The following is a 20,672-nucleotide window of genomic DNA, read 5'->3' as shown; positions in this document are numbered from 1 at the left end:
AGGCGCCACCACCGAGAAGGCCCTCTGCCTGGTTCCCTGTAACCTCACTTCTCACGGGGAGGGAACCGCCAGAAGGCTCTCAGAGCTGGACCTCAGTGTCTGGGCAGAACAATGGTGGGGGTGGAGATGCTCCTTCAGGTATACTGGGCTGAGGCCGTTTTGGGCTTTAAAGGTCTGCACCAACACTTTGAAGTGTGCTCAGAAACGCAGTGGGAGCCAATGTAGGTCTTTCAGGACCGGTGTTCTATGGGCTCAGTGGTCACTCCCAGTCACCAGTCTGGCTGCCGCATTCTGGATTAGTTGTAGTTTCCAGGGAAGAGAAGTTTAATGGAGAAGGGAGTGGGGCTGGAAACCCTTCCTGGGCTCTGATTTTGATCCAAGCCGTAGACGAATTCAGGACTTCTAAGCTTCGCTCCTCATACGAGTGGGCTTTTGTGAACTATTTAAGTTCATTCCTGAGACTGGCAGCAGAGACCCACCCCCCAAACCACCCAGTTTTGCAATAACTCAGTGAGCGGTAGATGACTGCAATTTCTCCCATATCTAACGATCAAAACCTCCCAGAGATTTGGCATTCAAAATAGCCACCAATGCAGAACATCTCAAATTTGCCAAACATGGCTGATCTCATTTTGGACCATTCAGTGAAAGCCTATTAAATATACATTTTTGCAGTGTCCATTAATCATGGAAAGACCTGCTTTGAGTTACTCAATCATCTGACATAATGTATTCTCCTCCTGCACCTTGGGTGAGCAATCAAAGGGAGATTGACTTTCTTCATTTAGTCAAATAGATTTATCTCAGCCATGTTTCAAATGACTAGATTAAGCAGGGTAATGCTTATTCTTTTTGTCAGTAGGGGGGAGGGGGGAAGAATCCATTCAGTGCAAATATTCCTTTGATTTCAGACTAAGAATCACCATTAAAAGTATTAGGGTCCTTTTTCTGTTGTTCTCATTGTATCTCCTTGTACTGCAAACTAGTGACTATTCATCACTTATGCCAACTTTGCAAGGGAGAACAAGCAGACTCTGGACCAAAGGAACACCTTGAAGGTTGCTAGCAAATGCATCACTGGAATGAGAGGCTTTTGGAAGAACAGGCTAGGGGAGGACAGTCTTTAGCAGAATCAGCACTAGGGTGCAATCAGATTTGGGATGCTGTCAAGCTGGGGCTTTAAAATGCTCAGTTGTGGGGTGCCGCGGATGGAGGAAATAATAATAATTTCATAATACTATTTCCCAGTAGTGATGTATAGAAGTGAGAGCTGGACCATAAAGAAGGCTGATCGCTGAAGAATTGATGCTTTTGAATTATGGTGACGGAGGAGACTCTTGAGAGTCCCATGGACTGCATGAAGATCAAACTGATCCATTCTGAAGGAAATCAGCCCTGAGTGCTCACAGGAAGGACAGATCCTGAAGCTGAGACTCCAATACTTTGGCCACCTCATGAGAAGAGAAGACTCCCTGGAAAATACCCTGATGCTGGGAAAGATGGAGGGCATAAGGGGAAGGGGACGACAGAGGACGAGATGGTTGGACAGTGTTCTCGAAGCTACTAACATGAGTTTGACCAAACTGCAGGAGGCAGTGGAAGACAGGAGTGCCTGGTATGCTCTGGTCCATGGGGTCATAAAGAGTCGGACACGACTAAATGACTAAACAACAACAACAACAATACTATTTCATTTTGATTATCCCCTTTTCTTCTGAGCCTATAGCCTGCTAAACTGAAAAGCCCTTTGTCTGCCTTGTAAAGTACAGAACTAGTTGTTTTCAGGTACTGCATGCCGCAAATGTTCGTTCCAAAACATTGAAAAGAATAAACTGTTACAATCTATGGTGTCCATTTGTTTTCACAAAAGAAAATTGGCTAGGCATGGCAATTGTGATTAATCTTGGATTGCTTCGTAGACAGAGGAAAACAGATATTGGGAGACATTTAATGAATGATAAAATTAGTCAAAGTCTTAATAAGGAAAGACATTTAAAAAATGATTATAGTGGTACCTTGGTTTACGAACTTAATGCGTTCCGGAAGTCCGTTCTTAAACCAAAACCATTCTTAAACCAAGGTGCACTTTCCCTAATGATGCCTCCTGCCACCTGTGCCCTTCCACTGTTCGGATTCCATTCTTAGACCAAGGTAAAGTTCGCAAACCGGGACACTACTTCCGGTTTTACGGGGTTAGTAAACCAAATCGTTCATAAACAGGGCTGTTCTTAAACCGAGGTGCCACTGTATATATAATCATATGATTTTGTGATGAGGAGCTAAATGATTTTGATTGGTTCAGCATGGTGGTGTTGAGCTGCAACTATGAAGACTGCTAAGATCCTTTGGTGAAAAGAAACCACATGTGTAATCTGGAAGAGTATAAGAAACATTGCTTTGCATGTAGCTCTTTGCACCCTTCTCTTTATTTTTGAGGCTGACCCTATGCATATTTGTATTTCAACAAAGGCCTGTCTAAAGCCCTAAACAGCCTCGGTCCAGTATACCTGAAGGAGCGTCTCCACCCCCATCGTTCTGCCTGGACACTGAGGTCCAGTGCCAAGGGTCTTCTGGCGGTTCCCTCACTGTGAGAAGCCAAGTTGCATGTGTAGGTCCCCAGGTCACCCCTCAAATAACTTCACACATAACACGTAATTTAGTTTTGGTTTTTGGGCACTATTTTGGCCACAACTTTATTAAAATACAAAATCAGTGAGTGGTTGTTTAGACATTGGTTATGACTATCTGTCCCCCCGCCTGGGACAGAACTGACATCCCGAGGTCCGATCGGTAGCCAGTAGAAGAGAAAGTCAAACTGGGGGTCATTTGAGCTAAGCGTCGGACCCATGCCGCTCACCCCAGCAGCTCCCCGAAAGCTTGCCGGCCCAGATCCTATGACAAGGATTCCCATGACAGGGATTGGGCGGCCCTGGTCCCATGACAGGGATTGGACAAAATCATGGCAAGCCCCAGGATTCCTTTAACGGAATTCCCTTGAGCGCAATGGGAGGGGCAGGCCCAGCCTATCTTGGCCCCTCCACCACCAGCATATTATAACCAATGCCTAACCGCAACCTTACAAGTTGTGACGAATTGCTGAGTAGTAGGCAAAAACCAAATGGCACAGCCAATCACCAAATGGCAAAATTCCTACTAGGCCCCTGCGCCAAGGCAGACGACCCCATGACAGGCAAAGCAAGGTCAACCGGAAAAGAGGGCGGGCAGGCGGGTGATCCGATGCACTCTGCAAAGAGAAAGAGAAACCAGAGTGCACCAATATTTAAAGACTATGGTCCCACCCACCCAATTTGCAACATACAATTTGCCCCAGCAACCCGGTTATCCAATCACAATGCCAGGCAACAACTATTAACCTGCCTGGCAACAAGAGGTCTGGCCCGGTGGCCCACACCGCAACACGTGCTCTCATTTATTGGAGAACACGCTTTACAGGGAACAGGGCAGAGGGCCTTCTTGGTAGTGGCGCCCACCCCTTGGAACACCCTCCCATCAGATGTCAAGGAAATAAACAACTACCAGACTTCTAGATGTTTAATAGACTATTGTATTTTAATATTCTGTTGGAAGCCACCCAGAGTGGCTGGGGAAACCCAGCCAGATGGGCGGAGTATAAATAAATTATTATTATTATTATTAATAATAATAAATGTTATTTATATCCCGCCCTCCCCAGCCGAAGCCGGGCTCAGGGCGGCTAACAACAATCAAACAATCAAACTATCAGATATTCACACATTCTAAAAATATTTCATTATAAAAATTATTATTATTATTATTATTATTATTATTATTATTATCACTTGGAATTTGTATCCTTTTCTTTTGGGGTTCTTCAAGGGATGCCTCCAGTCTAGAAACACCTTTCAAATTTCTCCAGTGAAGAACAATTCCCTGGCCTTTAATGATCTCCAAACATCTGTCCCTTGAGGGGGTCGTCCCACCCTGCCTCACCGTAGGGAAAGCACTTTTTGAAAAATGAGTGCTAGAGATGCTGTTTGAAGCTGCGTGAGTGAGTGTTTAATGGCCGGAATATGATTGTGGGAAGGAAACTTTTGCCAAGAATTGATTTCCTACAAACAACCAAGAGAATGCAACTTGTTTTAGGCATTCATAACTCCATTAGTCCCAGTGATCTCTGCAGGTGACGAGTGCAATTAGGCTGCTTTGGGAAGCCTGGTTATTTCAGTATGTCATTTAAATAATAGCATGGATTGAAAAATATGGCGTATGACTTGAGCTCCTGTTCAAGGTTCCTGCCAACCTGCCTTACAGCTCCCTGTTTTTTTCCTTCTGCAAATGACACACTACATTCCAGTCATAAGCTCAGTTCCTAATATTTCCACATCAGTTTGTGATTTCTTTTTAAAGTCTGCCTGAAATTTCTCCAAATTTCCTCTGAGTATACACTTATTTGTGCATTTATTTTTGCACAGCAGTTTTGCATGCTCTTTTCAGTAATATATATGCATACATGTATACATTTTACCTGGGTATATGCACTTTTGTACTGCTCTGCAAAATTTGGAGACGTACTACGTTGAAAAAATGGCTGTGTTTCAGTTTGTGTTTTGTTTCATAAGGAGCAAATTAGGAAAGTTTGCCTTTAAATGTGAACCTGATCAAATTTCTCCCCACGTTTCAATAATCAGCCTTCTCAGAGAGGGCAGAGGGCTGAATGCGAAACACCCACATTTTGCATAAAGGTAAAGGTACCCCTGACTATTAGGTCCAGTCGTGACTGACTCTGGGGTTGCGGCGCTCATCTCGCTTTACTGGCCGAAGGAGTTGGCGTACAGCTTCTGGGTCATGACTAAGCCGCTTCCTGTGAACAAGAGCACGGAAACACCATTTACCATCCCGCCGGAGCAGTACCTATTTATCTACTTTCACTTTGACATGCTTTTGAACTGCTAGGTGGGCAGGAGCAGGGACTGAGCAATGGGAGCTCAACCCGTCGCGGGGATTCGAACCGCCGACCTTCTGATCAGCAAGTCCTAGGCTCTGTGGTTTAACCCACAACACCACCCACATCCCATATGTTCTGCATAGTGAATGCTTAAAGCCAAGTGAATCAGAGCAAACCCCAAAGACGTTGATGAGACTTATAGATTCCAGACCCTTTTATTTGTTTCTTTTCTGGTTTCATTGCACTTTAAAAGACAATTAAATGGGGCTATTTAGGAGCTAGTTTAATGGCCTCTGCAACAGTATACTTCCCAGCACCTGGTCAAAGTCAAAAGCTTTTCCTAAACTGTGTGTATATCACCCAGTAAAACTTTTGTGTACTTGAATACAATACAGAGGGTGCAGCGTTAATTACAAAATTGCATGGGATGCGGGTGGCGCTGTGGTTTAAACTACTGAGTCTCTTGGGCTTGCCAATCCGAAGGTTGGTGGTTCAAATCCTGGCAACGGGGTGAGCTTCTGTTGCTCTGTCCCAGCTCCTGCCAACCTAGCAGTTCAAATCACACCAATGCAAGTAGATAAATAGGTACCGCTGCAGCGGGAAGGTAAACGGCATTCCTGTGTGCTCTGGCTTCCGTCACGGTGTCCCATTGCACCAGAAGCTGTTTAGTCCTGCTGCTGGCATAACCCAGAAAGCTGTCTATGGACAAACACCAGCTCCCTTGGCCTGAAAGTGAGATGAGCACCGCAACCCCATAGTCACCTTTGACTAGACTTAACCGTCCAGGGCTCCTTTACTTTTTTTACTAATTACAAAATGTTCTTGGCTTCTTCTTCTTTTTTATGAAATATTTTTTATTTTTTTATTTTTTAAAATAAATATTTATTAGCATTTTCAATAACAAAACAAAAACAAAAATAAACAAAACGTGACAAAAATACAAAAATACAAAACTTAAAAACAATTTTAAAAAAACACACAAAATTTCAATTGCTTATTTTCTTTCAACTTGTTCCTCAGACCTCCGCGCACCTCCCCTTCTTGTATTCCAATTCAAATTATTAGCTCAGCAAATCCTTATTACTTATTTCTCAACTTTAACTTAATAATTTATTTTAACATGTTATTATTTTACTTTTTCTCTTTCATCCATTTGCTCAATTTATTTTTGCAGACCTTATTTTCATTTAATTTAGTTCGTTTTAAAAACCAATTTTAGCTTATCCAAACTTAAACATCAGTACTTATAGATCAATACTCATTCTTAAACATTTTTCCTAAAATCGACCAAAATTCCCTTCCACGACTTTCCCATTTTTCGTACAAATAACAAAACAAAATAAAAACAGAACAAATTATAATTATATACCCTTTGGATTCCCAGAGTCCACCCCCCCCTTTCCCAGTTTCAGTCCCCAGCAAGTGTCCGTCAGTCTCAATATACTATTAGCTTGGAGATCTCACATCTGAGGCTCTTAATTCTCTCTCAATTCCTCTCTGCCGGTCTTTTTGATAGTCCTTAATATTGAACCCCAAATCTCGGAGAGGCTCCAGCCCAACAGGATCCATATTTCTTCCAGCCAGACCTCCATACTTAAAAGTAAAGCCTATGGGGTATTCCAAATCTTGTTTCATACTCCTTTCAAGTCCAAATGTCCCCAAGGCTCCAACTTCCGCCTTAATCAAATTTATAATCCTTCAGTCTTCAGACCTCCACATAAGGAGATCTCTCAATTTTTCACTCTCCAATTCAGGCCAGACTTTCCACATCAAGTTTTTATTTTCCTTTCTTGCCATCATGTCAGGCCTCAAGTTACAGCTCACCTTTGACATCTGCAAGATTACAGCTCCTCCTTCCTTTTCTTCAGGGGCAACATATATCTCCTTCTCCATATTCTCAAAGCTCTCAAGTTTCTCTATTTGTCCAATTGAATAGGCTTCCTGTTCCAAATCCTTATCAAATTCAACAATGTTATTTACTGTTAAGTCCATAGTTGTAACATTTGTAGCCAAAACATCAATTTGGCCTTGTAACTTTCCCAAGAGAACAAATGCTCTGTCCAATTCAGCCTGGATTTTCCCTCCTCCAGCCATTCTTGTAATGTCCCTAAACCCCCTCTAGAAGGATTTTGGTTCCTTAATGTTCCTTTCAGCTCAAATCCAAAAATCAAGTTAGTTTGTATCAGCCCTTCCTTATTTTCAACAAATTGTAACAAATATAACCAGCAGAAGCAACAGAAACAAAGTTCTCTTTTTCCGTCTTGACAGCTAACTTGACAGCTGTCAAACTCTTCAATACTTCATCAACAGGCTCTCTCGCGGAGCGCTCCCGGGTCCGGGGGGGTGGAACTTCAGCTCCCAAAAATTAGTTCTTTATCCTCCAGTAAAATTTCTTATAATGCTAAGCCGTGAAATTAAAGTCTTTTACAAGGGGAAAAAAATTCTCTTGACCTTAGTTAGCAGGTCCTTTGCTTTAAATTATTTACAAAGGGGGGGGGGCGGGCTTCCTTTTTAAACCTTCCCCGCTCGTGCCAAATTCATCAAGGTTTTCTTTAAAATTCCAATTTACGTACTACTCACGGGTTGTTACTTTAGAATCCAATTGTTCAAAAGAAGAAGTCAGCGCTCTCCGACAATGGCATTGTGGCTTCACCCCGCAGAAGGAGCAGTCTGCTCTCAGCACCGCGCCACACCCCGTCCCCATTCCGAAGCCTTTAAAAAGGCTCCTTCGCAGCTTGGGGGGGGGCGCAAATGGTGCCCGCCGAGTCACCATGCTCACAGGCTTCCGCGCCTGTGATTTTTGAGGGTCCCCGCGTCGCCGCAGTGGCAAGACCGGATCCTGCGGAGCCGATTCCCTCCGGAGCTCAGAGGGAATCCACCATTAGTCGATGGCGCTAACCCGGAAGATTGATGGCGCTAACCCGGAAGTCTTATGAAATATTTTTTATTGGATTTACAAATACAAAATGCAAATAAACACAAACTGTAAAAACAAATGTATATAAAGAGATTCTCCAAATCTCAAGACTTCCCCTCATCCCCTCCGTGGGATCTCATTTTAAACATCTACAACTGCATATTCATCCAATTTTTATATCAAACCATATTATCATTAATAATTTTTACACTACAAGTGAGTCAAAATCCTGCTCTTGTTTCCATCTGCTTACAGCGGCCTCCTAAATAACTTATAAATTGTTCCCAATCTTTTATAAAGTTTTTATCCTCTGGCTTCTTCTTCTTTTGGAAGAAAAAGAAGAAGAGTAAAAAGAACAAAATCACTTGGACAGAGAGATGAAAGGTGCCTGGGCCAGATGTAAATAAAAGGAGGTTACATTGTCTCTGTGATTCACAATCCATTACAAAGACTCTGCCCTATTATCCATTGGCTGAAGAGGTCACCATCCAGAATGCTGACACAATGCACTAAATCCTGAAGAATCATATTAAGGGGAAAGACGCTTTAATGGACAAAGCAGTTCTTTGGATCAAGAGTAAACTCTGCTTTTGCACATCTTTGCAAAGTGTTCCATGCGGATGAAAACAGGTTGAATTGGAATGGAGTAAAAACAACAACCACTTTTCTGGTGTGTCTGTGTTTGTGTGTGATGAATTTTATTGTCCAGGTCAAAAACATGACTCTACTTTAAGTCTGCCCTCCGTGGGGCAGGGGGAGGTCGTGGCTCAGGGCCAAAGCATCTGCCTTGCATGCAGAATGTCCCAGGTTCAATCCTGGGTATCTCCAGGTAATGGCTGGGAGCGATTTCTGCCCAAAATCCCAGAGTGCCCTTGCCTGTTAATGTAGACAATACTACTCAAGCCAGATTAGTGGCCTGACTCAGCATAAGGCAGCCTCCTTTGTCTCTCGCCCTTACCGCACTGTTTGCAAAACTATTTGGTTATTTCCTTGCATTTCTCACTCACGCAGTTGCCCTCATTTCCAAGCACAATTCAATGTGTTGGTGCTGACATTTAAAGCCCAAAACGGCCTCGGCCCTGTAGACCTGAAGGAGCGTCTCCACCCCCATTGTTCTGCCCAGACACTGAGGTCCAGCGCCTGAGGCATCTGATCAAGGCCTGTATTTTAAAATGAGCTTAAAGATATATTTGCAAATGTTTGTATGTTTCATGCCAGGCAGAAACCAGCTGGCTAAGTAGTTTGGCAGTTGTTTATCTTCCTCCTCTCCTGAACAAGGGCCCACCTGATTTATAGCAGTAGCAGGAGACAAGTTTCTCAAAGTTGTAAAAGGGAATTACAGGCTGGGAGCAAATGTGACACTGACCCTACATATCACAATCAAGCTGCAAAAACACTAATTAAGAGTTGGTAAATAGTAAGATTTATTGTTTAACAGAAAATAATACCATGTGCCTCCCATCAGACTCTAGCTATATTTTCCTAAGGTATAAGGTATACTGAGAGAGTTAAAGGGCAATAAATTTTGGGAAGAGCTAATGGGAAAAGCAGCTGGCTGGGAAAGGGGGGGTGTAAACTGAAGAGGCTTCTTTTGAAGCTGTTTTTTACTGAGTTCCTTTTTACTTTGCAAAGGCCTTTTCTTCTAAAAAGCTATCTATGTTATGTATGAGATTTGTTGGCTTAATGTAATTAGGCAAAGGATTTAGAAAGTAAGAAATGTTAGATTCTTATGTTAGATTCTTATTTCATTGATGGTGTGTGAGAATGTGAACCCAAGATCTCTGTTTAGATAGAATTTAATACCACGAGCCATTTGTTTTAGCCATTTGTTTTGGAATGCAGGGGCAACAGGGGCAAAAGGTGATCTGGTAATTAAGATGCCTTGTCGAGGCAAATGTAAGATATATGGCTACTTGTCTGCCATTTATGGATAGAAGGAAATATAGCTCTTTGTCTCCCATAAAAGGTAATAGGAAATGGGTGTATCTTTTATGATTGGTTCTAGCAAACAGCCAATAGGAATTTCAACCAGGCTGATTGGACAGAGGCAGCCAAAGGAGGAGCAAGGGGGCTGGGCTGAGGAAATATAAGTGCTGGCCATCAGGGCTGGAAGGGGCAGAGCTTTGGTAACCATATACCACTGTGCCTATCATTTATTTGTCTGACAAATAAATTATTATTTTAATTTCTCTATTGCTGTGTTGAATATTTCATTCCAGGTAAGCGTTAACCACAAGCAGGGTGCTACACGCCGAGGGCCTTCTAGCGGTTCCCTCACTGCAAGAAGCCAAGTTACAGGTAATCAGACAGAGGGCCTTCTCGGTAGTGGCGCCTGCCCTGTGGAACGCCCCCCCCCACCAGATGTCAAAGAGAAGAACAACTACCAGACTTTTAGAAGACATTGGAAGGCAGCCCTGTTTAGGGAAGCTTTTAATGTTTAACAGACAACTGCATTTTAATACTTCATTGGAAGCCACCCAGAGTGGCTGGGGAAACCCAGCCAGATGGGTGGGGTAGAAATAAATTATTATTATTATTATTATTATTATTATTATTATTATTATTATTTGCAACATCCCCATGCAACCATCATCTGATTGGCTATACGGTCACAACATGATCCCTGATTGAATACTTAAGGGTAGCCCTGGAGAAAATAAGGGCACTAGCTATAGCTGTAGCTGTAGCTGTGGTGGGGGCACTATTGCCATTCTAAGAGAACAAGGAAGGTGTTCACAGTGATTTCTCGCACTTCTTTTTCTAGAAAAGTAGCACCATCCGATTCTATTACAGATTAAGTGTGAACTGTCAGTGTTCGAAAAAGAAGAGGTTCTGACCTCCTTTTCACTCCTTTGCCTAGTCCTCAGACCTTAGTTGGCACAAAAGAGTCTTTGAGAAAGAATATTCTTGCAGAGTATTGCTGCTTTTATTCTTAAAAAGTATTCTTCTCCACCCACGACCGACAGCTTTTACATACACCAAATGCAACCGGCTTTCCACCATCCAACCCACCCACACTCAACAGTAACATTGACCACTCTATATATACAGGTACAATTTGGTGAAAGGTTGCATGAGTCATTGTAGGCCACTGACTCAGGCTGACTTAGTTCTTTTAGCATTAAAGAAACAGCAGCCAATTTTTAGCCGTGACATGAACTGGCTCCAGATTTACCACGTCAACTGTAAACACCTGTGCAGAGGTGAATGAGGCCCCTTTCCTCCTGTGTATGCGCTTGCTACTGTATTCTTCTAGATGCACTTCCATACTTAAAAGGTAAAGGTAAAGGACCCCTGACAGTTAAGTCCAGTCGCGAACGACTCTGGGGTTGCAGAGCTCATCTCGCTTTACTGGCTTTACTACCAGCGTTTGTCCACAGACAGTTTTTCTGGGTCATGTGGCCAGCATGACTAAGCCACTTCTGGTGAAACCAGAGCAGCGCATGGAAATGCCATTTACCTTCCTGCCAGAGTGGTACCTATTTATCTACTTGTACTTTGACATGCTTTCGAACTGCTAGGTTGGCAGGAACTGGGACCGAGCAACGGGAGCTCACCCCATTGCGGGGATTCGAACCACCGACCTTCCGACTGGCAAGCCCTAGGCTCAGTGGTTTAGACCACAGCACCACCCGAGTCCCATACTTCCATACTTACTTCACAGCAAAGATTGGGAACCTCAGGCCTGGATGCCGCCCCCCCCCCCCGGGGGGCCCTCACTAGGTCCCACATCCTCTCTCCTCAGGCCACTAGCACTGCTTTGAAACCTCCTCAAATGTTTTTCTGGTCTGGCTACAACGTGCCCATGAGCTCTGACAATACTTCCTCCTTGCCTGGATAGAGGATGGAGAAGGATGGAGGCGTATAGCCTAAAATTAGGATTAATTGCTCTGCCCATGTTGACTACCCACCAGTGGAAGGTACCCCAGAAGACCATGCAGTCCTCAGATTAAAAATGCTTCCCCACTGCCTAACCAACACAGGACAGGCAAGGCTACAGGTTAGAAAACTCCAGACAACTTTGCTGCACAAATGTAGGGGAAGCACAATTTTAGAAAAGTTCTCTTCTCGACGCATCTCCTGTGCGACCTCTCAGCCATCCTTAGGGAAGCTGCTTCTTAATTTGCTTGACTTTTAGTTAAAGAGCAACTCAACTTGGCAATCAATTCCTGCCCTTTGGGGATTGCTTGCGGTAGGTTTCCCTGGGCCTTTAATTTGTGCTATTTCTATAAAGACAACTTCAGGAAATTAGCACCAAGTAGATCCCAGGCATTAAATCACGGAGGATGAGAATCAGAATAGGGCTGTGGAGACTTGTCTAAATTCTCTGTTCGTTATGCTGCAGAGTTATCCCGTTCAGTCATTTCTACTGGGTAATAAGAGATTGACATCAGGTAGATGGGTAGAATATTGTTATATTATCTATTGCTTGTTATTGTTTTAATTAATTCACTGTTATACTCGGTTGGATCCATGCTCTGCTCTCACTAGTGGGAAGGTCAGCTGAGAGAAAGTCTTGCTGCTGGTATCTGGAAATATGAAATACAACTCATGGAACACGTTGGCAATTAATATACACACAATAATTACCAAAATGATTATACATTCTTTATCAATCTTCTGAGAAAAATACAAAACCTTATGCAAAGCCACAGAGACTTGCGAAGTACCCAACCGAAGATGAACTTATATGGCTATTGCCAGTTTCCCCATTCCCATCTAACATCTAGGGCCACTTCTCACAGTGTGAGAAGTAAAGCTGGGAACTTCAAAGTGAGGAGGAAATTGCCAAATGTTGTGTGAAACTGTGCCCCCCCCCCCACAGCAGCCATTTTGTGACTGACACCCACAGCAATTCCTAAACATTCAAAATAATGCCACTGACTCCCCCACAGCTGGCAACCCCCGGCATTGACCACCACCTTATATTATACCAATCTCCTCTTCCCCTGCCACAGATCACTCCTGAAATGTGGGAGCAAATTGGTTTAAAATTATATATCGGGGATTGCCTGAACCCTTATATCCCAGCTCGATAACTGAGATCTGTAGGAGTGTCTCTGGCCATTCCCCGAGTTGGTGAGGCTCATTTGACAACAAAGAGAAACCAAGCCTTTAGTGTCATTGGCCTAGTCCTGTGGAACACCCTGCCACTAGATATTTGGCAGGCGCCTTCTGTACTAACTTTTAAATGCTGGTGGATTTTTTCCCCTCTATTCCACCAGGCCTATTCAGGCAATTAAGCATACATCTCCCACAATGGTCTACTGGTGTTTAATTTTAATTCTTTATTTTTTTATAGCTTTACTGTTTATATATTGTTGTGAACTGCTGTGATATATATTCATGATACAGCGCTATATGCATATTTTTATGAATGAATAATGGACTGAGCAGATTTATGAAGGAATGCTCTCTAAGCACAAGAGCAGCTGGTCAAAGGAATATGCTCTATGGAATCTCCTTCTTTAGAGAGTTCAAGGGATGGGGTTGTGTAACAGCTCTTGGTCTTGCTCCAGGGACTGGCGGGGTGCTAACTTAGGGTAGCTGTTTGAACCGTATAATTTGTCAGATCTCTTCTAAGTAATTATTTGCTGAGTTCCTCTCCCCTATCTCATGTTGCAATTAAGTATTTAAATCATTAAAGTAATTCGAGCATTTACCTTTTGATTTCCGAGCAACACAGCCATTTATAAAAATATTACCTGGGATAGGAATAAAACCTGACAAAAAAGCAATTAAATTTGCTTCTAAAAGAGACGAATTAGCCACTTAAAAGTTATATGAAAAATGACTCCCCACCTCATCCCCGCTGAATAATTTTAAGGTGCAAAATGAAATTAAAATCAAGCGCTCAATGTATCTCTAAAAACAGAACCTCAGGCCCAGGGGCCAAATGTGGCCCTCAAAACTGTTCTGTCTGGGCTTCAGGACTCTCCCCAAGTCACATCCAAGCCATACCTTTCACCAGCCCTGCTTTGCACCTTCCTTGAGTGTTTTGCTTTGGTTGAAATATGTCCTAGAATTCCAAAAATTGCCTACCAGGTTGATTGGATGGAGGATGGTGAGGGACAAAGTCCAAGTTCATTGCTCCATCCACTTTCGCCACTGGCGAAAAAGAGGAGGAGGAGGAATTTGGACGATACCCCGCCTTTCACTCCCCTTAAGGAGTCTCAAAGCGGCCAACAATCTCCTTTCCCTTCCTCCCTCACAACAAACACTCTGTGAGGTGAGTGGGGCTGAGAGACTTCAGAGAAGTGTGACTAGCCCAAGGTCACCCAGCAGCTGCATGTGGAGGAGCTCGGAAGCAAACCCCGTTCACCAGATTACGAGTCTACTGCTCTTAACCACTATACCACGCTGGCTCTCAACAAGACACCGTTTCAGCTTCACATCAGTCCAAAATGAGCTCTCCTGCTCTCTCCACACCGAGAACACAAAGAGCATTGCATTTTGCTGAGCAATGGGCCAGACATGCCCAGGGAGGAGGTTTCTCCTCCTTGCCATAGCTTACGTCTGCTTGGGAGGAGTCCAGAGGAAGAGGGCCAGAGAGTGAAGGACAGGCCAAACATCAGTCCCAGCAACATCTTCTCCAAGGGCAGTTTTGTTGTGGGCCCCTGGCCATGCACCATGTTTTTCCATTCACGCTGTTATTGAAATGACATGCTGAAATAACTATACAGTGGTACCTTGGGTTACAGATGCTTCAGGTTACAGACGCTTCAGGATACAGACCCCGCTAACCCAGAAATAGTACCTCGGGTTAAGAACTTTGCTTCAGGATGAGAACAGAAATTGCACAGCAGCGGTGCGGCGGCAGCTGGAGGCCCCATTAGCTAAAGTGGTGCTTCAGGTTAAGAAGAGTTTCAAGTTAAGAATGGACCTCCAGAATGAATAAAGTTCTTAACCCGAGGTACCACTGTATAGTCAAATGAAAGTACGTGCATTTATCTCCTTTTTTTGGTGGGGAAACAGCAGCAGAACGACTTGGAAGGCTGGGGACTTCCTGATCCACCTTGTTAAAGCGATAGTCCAGCTCTGGACTTCCTGGGTCTATTTGTTTCATTATTCAGGGTGAACATAGAGGTGATGGATGCCCCTGGAATGCCATTTGAACTCCAGGTACACTTTGCTAAGATGTTGCAACAAAGAACAGTGTAGTAACTGCAGCAATCAGGAACATAGAGGAGATATTGATGGAAGACCTAATTACTTATGAACATGCCAGAATGGAAATGCTAACAAGTCATTACTGGAGGAACTGTAATTACAATGCATTGGTTCAAGTACCCAAAACCTGATTTTCATTTTCTTTGGGGAACAAAGGTCTCCATAATGGATAATCAGTTAAAAACCCTCAAAAGGAAATTGATGCCATCAGTGGCTTTATTAATGCCGACAATTGCATTCAGGTCATGATGCCTGTGGAGTCCATAAATGTGTGTGTGTGTGTGTGTGTGTGTGTGTGTGACTGCTTCTTTGCATATTGAAGGCTGCAATCCTGTATACACTTACCTGGGAGTAAGCAACACTGAATTCTGTGGGTTTTACTTCTGAGTAGACAGGTAGGAGCCTGTACTGTTAAAGGCCCCATGCAACAAGTGGTGTTCCTATAAATGTCTACTCAGAAGTTTGTTCCACTTCATTTGGTGTGATGTCTACTCTAGGGAGTGTGCATAGGATTGCATGACATATTTAATGGAAGACCTGCTCAAATCCGATTCACCATTATAATATGTGATCGGTTGGTATCTGGAACAACAATTTGGAGTCCACATTAGGTTTTGAAAAGATCAGGCCTGTAAACCAGGGCACTATGTTCAGAACTTGGAAAGTTAATTTTGGAAATGAACTAGTTGTAGTTTCAACGTGTCTGGAGAGGACTTTGGTCAGCCAACTGGGGAGGCTGGACAGCAGGGTGAAACCTTGTCACTAGAAGCAAGTGCTTGTTTACATACCCTCCAACATTTCTCTGATGAAAATAGGGATGTCCTATTCAACAACAAACAACAACAACAATTCTGCTGTTTATACTCTGCCCATCTGACTGGGTTGCTCCAGCCACTCTGGGCGGGTTCCAACATATATAAAAATATTATAAAACAGCAAACATTTAAAAAACCTTCCATATACAGGGCTTCCTTTAGATGGCAGGGGGGCGGGGGTGTCACATAACTCCATAGCCTCCAGGTAAATGTAAAGGGTCCCCTGACCATTAGGTCCAGTTGTGACTGACTCTGGGGTTGCGGCACTCTTCTCGCTTTATTGGCCAAGGGAGCCGGCGTACAGCTTCCGGGTCATGTGGCCAGCATGACTAAGCCACTTCTGGTGAACCAGAGCAGCGCACAGAAACGCTGTTTACCTTCCCACTGGAGTGGTACCTATTTATCTACTTGCATTTTGACATGCTTTCGAACTGCTAGGTTGGCAGGAGCAGGGACCAAGCAACGGGAGCTCACCCTGTTGTGGGGATTCGAACCGCCAACCTTCTGATCGGCAAGTCCTAGGCTCTGTGGGTTTAACCCACAGTGCCACCCGCGTCCGTTCCATAGTCTCCAACATTTCTCTAATAAAAATAGGGATGTCCTAAGGAAAAGCAGAACATTCTGGGATCAAATCAGTAACTGGGATGGCTTCTGTAAATTCAGGACTGTTCCCAGAAAATAGGGACACTTGGAGGGTCTGTGTTTAAGTGGTACAACACTTACTTAAACTTGCAGTGCAGATGGGACCTGGCAGTGACTCTCCAAGATTCCCAACGGGAATCTTCCCCAGCCTTACCTGACAGAATTTAAGACCTTCTGCATGCAATGCATGTGATCATCCACATGCTATAGCTTTCCCCCATAGGGATTTATGGAACACCCTGGCAAATCTAGCTTAATCAAATCTCTTTTCACTGCCCATGAAATTCCTTAAATGCTTCGCCTGAGGGGAAAACTGCCATAAAATTTTGCTTTATGTGAAATTTGGGGACAAGTCAGGACAGTGTTTTAACACGCAATTCCTTCGTGTTCTTTTAAAAATATTGCCTAATATACATTTATATTTAAAATGAAAACCCTATCCAACCATCTTAAGCTTTAGACAAACACAGTTCTTTAATTTTGATGCCTGCGAAAACAATTGTACAGTTTGAAAACGACAGAGCTGGAAAGCGGCTGGCACAACATAACTACAAATGTGCTTTGTTTAAACACAGCCATCTTATCAGACAAGTACTCAATTATCATCTCCATTTGAAAATATCTGAGCCTTATTTGCTCGGAGCAAATATTAATTTCAGCACGCATAATGGACCAAGCTGAGGATTCTGAAGTTCTGTTTTTAAAAAGGTTTAGAATCTTTCAGACAATCAAGCTGGCAATTCTGATTATTAAAATGGCTTCCTGCGATGATTACCGAGAAAGACGTGAGGCTAAGATCGCTCAGCAACTCTTGCCTATTTCTTAATCTGTAATTACTATAGTTCACACTGAGTTTCCTTAACATCTGATGCTAATGTGGAGGGTCCAGCTCAGGCAAGACGCCTGCGGAAGTGTTAAGAGAAGTTAATTTTTGTATATATATGAGAATATTTTCAGATAGATTTTCAGTGTGTTAGAATCCAGAGAAAGGGGATCTAGTAGAGCTAGAAAGGTGCAGAAAAGAGAAACCAGAATAATTAAGAGGGAGGAATGACTCATTCCTCTAGCAAAGAATTGTAACAATGCCTGGGGCAACAGAAGAAAATACAAGTGATGGGAGACAGGAGAATGGTGTATACAATCAGGGCCGTTTTATCAGGGGGTGCAAGGGGTGCTGTGCACCTGGGTGCCAAATTCTGGGGGGCGCACACTTCTGAAGCTGTCTAAGCTCTTAACCACGATCCTCTGGTGATTGTGGTTGATGGGTCATTTGTCAGTGTGGGGTTTTTTTTGGGGGGGGGGGAGAAAAAGGGTTCTGACTTCCTTTGTCTGGTCCTCGGACCCTAGTCGGCACAAAGAGTTCTTGAGAAAAAGTACTTTGTAGAATGCTGCTTTTGTTCTAAAAATAATCTTATTCTTCACTTACGACCAACAGCTTTTATACATATCAAACGCATGACATCATTTCCGTTCTCTTTTGCGGAAGAGCTGCAGAATCAATGTATCCAGCAGCGCCCCCTAGTGGTGTCTTTCATTTTCTCATGATCTCAAAAATGGAAAGAGGAGTTATCGCTGCCGGTTTCTATTTTTTCATGTTAGTGGTTTTCACTGTTCTCTTCCTTAAAAGTTCAACAATTTTGAGCTGCCTCCCTAAAAATGCTCAACAACTTTGACTTGCCCCCCCCCAAATTGGGGGTGCTAGGCAGATCTTCGCATACATACATAGCGAGGAGAAAGTGAAGAGGGCGACTTATAATACCACATCTAGGGGGTCATATAATGAAGCCAAAGCATGGGAGATTCAACCTGTGCAAAATGTAAGATTTCTTTACATGGCTAAACTAGTAAAAATCATAAGCATAGCTGAAGTATGGAATTTGCTGCCATAATATTTGGTGATGGCCACCAATTTGAATGACTCTGTAATGGGATTGGGCAGATTCATGGTGGGCAAGGTAACTGTTGACTACTAGTCTTCCAGGATCAGATATGGTATGCCTCAAAAGGGCTTAGAATTTAATTTAATTAGAAGCGTATCTCCAGTTGGACAAAGATAGAAGCTGCGAGCTTGCCAATAAGTTAATAAGGTCCATTATTGAGTTATTTGAAGTTTGACATCTTGATCCCCCTCCCAGGGCAAAGACAAAGATGGTGAAAACTGGAAACTGATTGGGACTGTGTGACTTTTGTAGCTGTAAAACAATGGGACACTAGCACCACCCAAGGCATGAGGGACAACAACAATTGACAAAAGATAGACCAGGCTTCCTCAAACTAAGCCCTCCAGATGTTTTGAGATGACAATTCCCATCATCCGTGACCACTGGTCCTGTTAGCTAGGGATCATGTGAGTTGTAGTTCCAAAACATCTGGAGGGCCAAGTTTGGGGGTGCCTATACTAGCTAAAGGAGTAATGCAACAAAGGGACTATCTCCTTATGGAATAGATTCCACGTGTATATACTTTTGTAACCTAAGTCTGTCTTCAGGGATCCATCTGTGAATTGAATGTGTGTGAGTAAACTTGGTTTATAGTTTTTACACAACTTTGTGTTGTGTCTATTCTTTTTAAGAGGGAGTAAAGGGAATTACCGGGACGCGGGTGGTGCTGTGGGTTAAACCACAGAGCCTAGGACTTGCCGATCAGAAGGTTGGCCGTTCGAAAACTTCAACGAGGTGAGCTCCCGTTCCTTGGTCCCAGCTCCTGCCAACCTAGCAGTTCGAAAGCACGTCAAAGTTGCAAGTAGATAAATAGGTACCACTCCGGTGGGAAGGTAAATGGCGTTTCCGTGCGCCGCTCTGGTTTGCCAGAAGCGGCTTAGTCATGCTGGCCACATGACCCGGAAGCTGTACGCCAGCTTCCTCGGCCAATAAAACAAGATGAGCGCCACAACCCCAGAGTTGGCCACGACTGGACTTAATGGTCAGGGGTCCCTTTATCTTTTTAAAGGGAATTACCAGGAATCCTATATTTAGAAGCTTAAACAAGCTTGTAACAAGCTAACCGCTGTGCGTTTAGAGGGGAATGTTTAACACTCGGCTAAGTTATAGAACTTGCTAATGCAAGTTATGAAAGGATATTAATAAACAATATATCCTCTCCTGCCTCCCTGAACATTCCCACAGGGAGGAGGCACTTTAGAGAGCAGTTTGCCAAACCGCTCTCTGAAGCACCTTCCTCACTTGCCTAAAAAAGCTCACCTAGGCCACTGCCCCTCCTTACTGCTTGCTTGCTCACTTGCTTGTCTTCTGGCAGTCATGCAAACTACAGTGTGACAACAGCCTTACAATTCTACGCATATAGGAAGATCATGTGCGTGTCATTTTAAACAACTATCACACATGCATACTTGATATTTAAATACTGCATTGACCAATCTGGTGCTCTCCAAAAAAAAAAGAGGGGGAGTTGCAGAATCCACAAAAAAGTATACATTTCCTACAAAGAAACACAAAACTTTGATTCCCGAGTATGCCAAAGCTATACAAGAAGTGCTGGCGAAGGCAGCAATATAGGTATATTTTTAATCATATGATGATATATGTTGCTGTGTATTTAAGATGAATAGAAACTGGTCAGTGACCTCTGGAAGTTGGAAAAGGTCCAGTTCAGTTGACTGTTGTTGTACATATATGTCTGCTTGCTTATTAGTAAAATATTTGTTCTAAATTATTACAGTCATACCTCGGGTTACAGCCGCTTCAGGTTGCGTCTTTTCGGTTTGTGTACTGCCGAAACCCAGAAGTACCGGAACGGGTTACTTCCGGGTTTCGGTGGTCGCACATGCGTAGAAGCACTAAATCACGCTTTGCACATGCGCAGAAGTACCGAATCACAACCCGCGCATGCACAGACGCAGGTTGCGAATGCTGCGGGTTGAAAACGTGCATCCTGCATGGATCACGTTCGCAACCCGAGCGTCCACTATACATTAATTCTGGAACTTCATATAGACAATAGTACATGGTACCAGGAATGAAATACTTTGTGTGAAGGTATGATGGGCCATTTGGAGACTCCCCAGCTGACTGGGGTTGATGGGAACTATAGTTCAAAACACCTGGAGGGTGTCAGGTTGGCAAAGGCTGTACTATATCCTCTTCAAGTGAACATCTTTATGTACTGTTCTGTTAGCCCACACCGGCTAAATCCGAGATTTGCATGTAATGATCAACACAAGATTAGCAGTAAGTTGATCCAC

General features: G+C 43.5%; 2 long non-coding RNA genes across 2 annotated transcripts in view; both read right to left on the bottom strand.

The window, feature by feature from the left end:
* Positions 1-20,672, bottom strand: part of LOC310843992 — a 468,743-nt gene that overhangs the window by 79,383 nt on the left and 368,688 nt on the right. The window lies entirely within an intron of this gene.
* On the bottom strand, positions 9,245-10,037 carry LOC310842915. The gene is made up of 2 exons (XR_014563378.1): positions 9,345-10,037; positions 9,245-9,312 (listed from the first exon to the last, which is right to left on the bottom strand). It is a non-coding gene; the product is annotated as an uncharacterized lncRNA (long non-coding RNA).

The sequence above is a fragment of the Podarcis gaigeae genome, assembly GCF_964106915.1.
Source record: "Podarcis gaigeae genome assembly, chromosome: 4".
Taxonomy (NCBI): Eukaryota; Metazoa; Chordata; class Lepidosauria; order Squamata; family Lacertidae; genus Podarcis; species Podarcis gaigeae.
The sequence above is the reverse complement of the archived record's forward strand: the minus strand, read 5'-3'. Positions and strand labels throughout refer to the sequence as shown.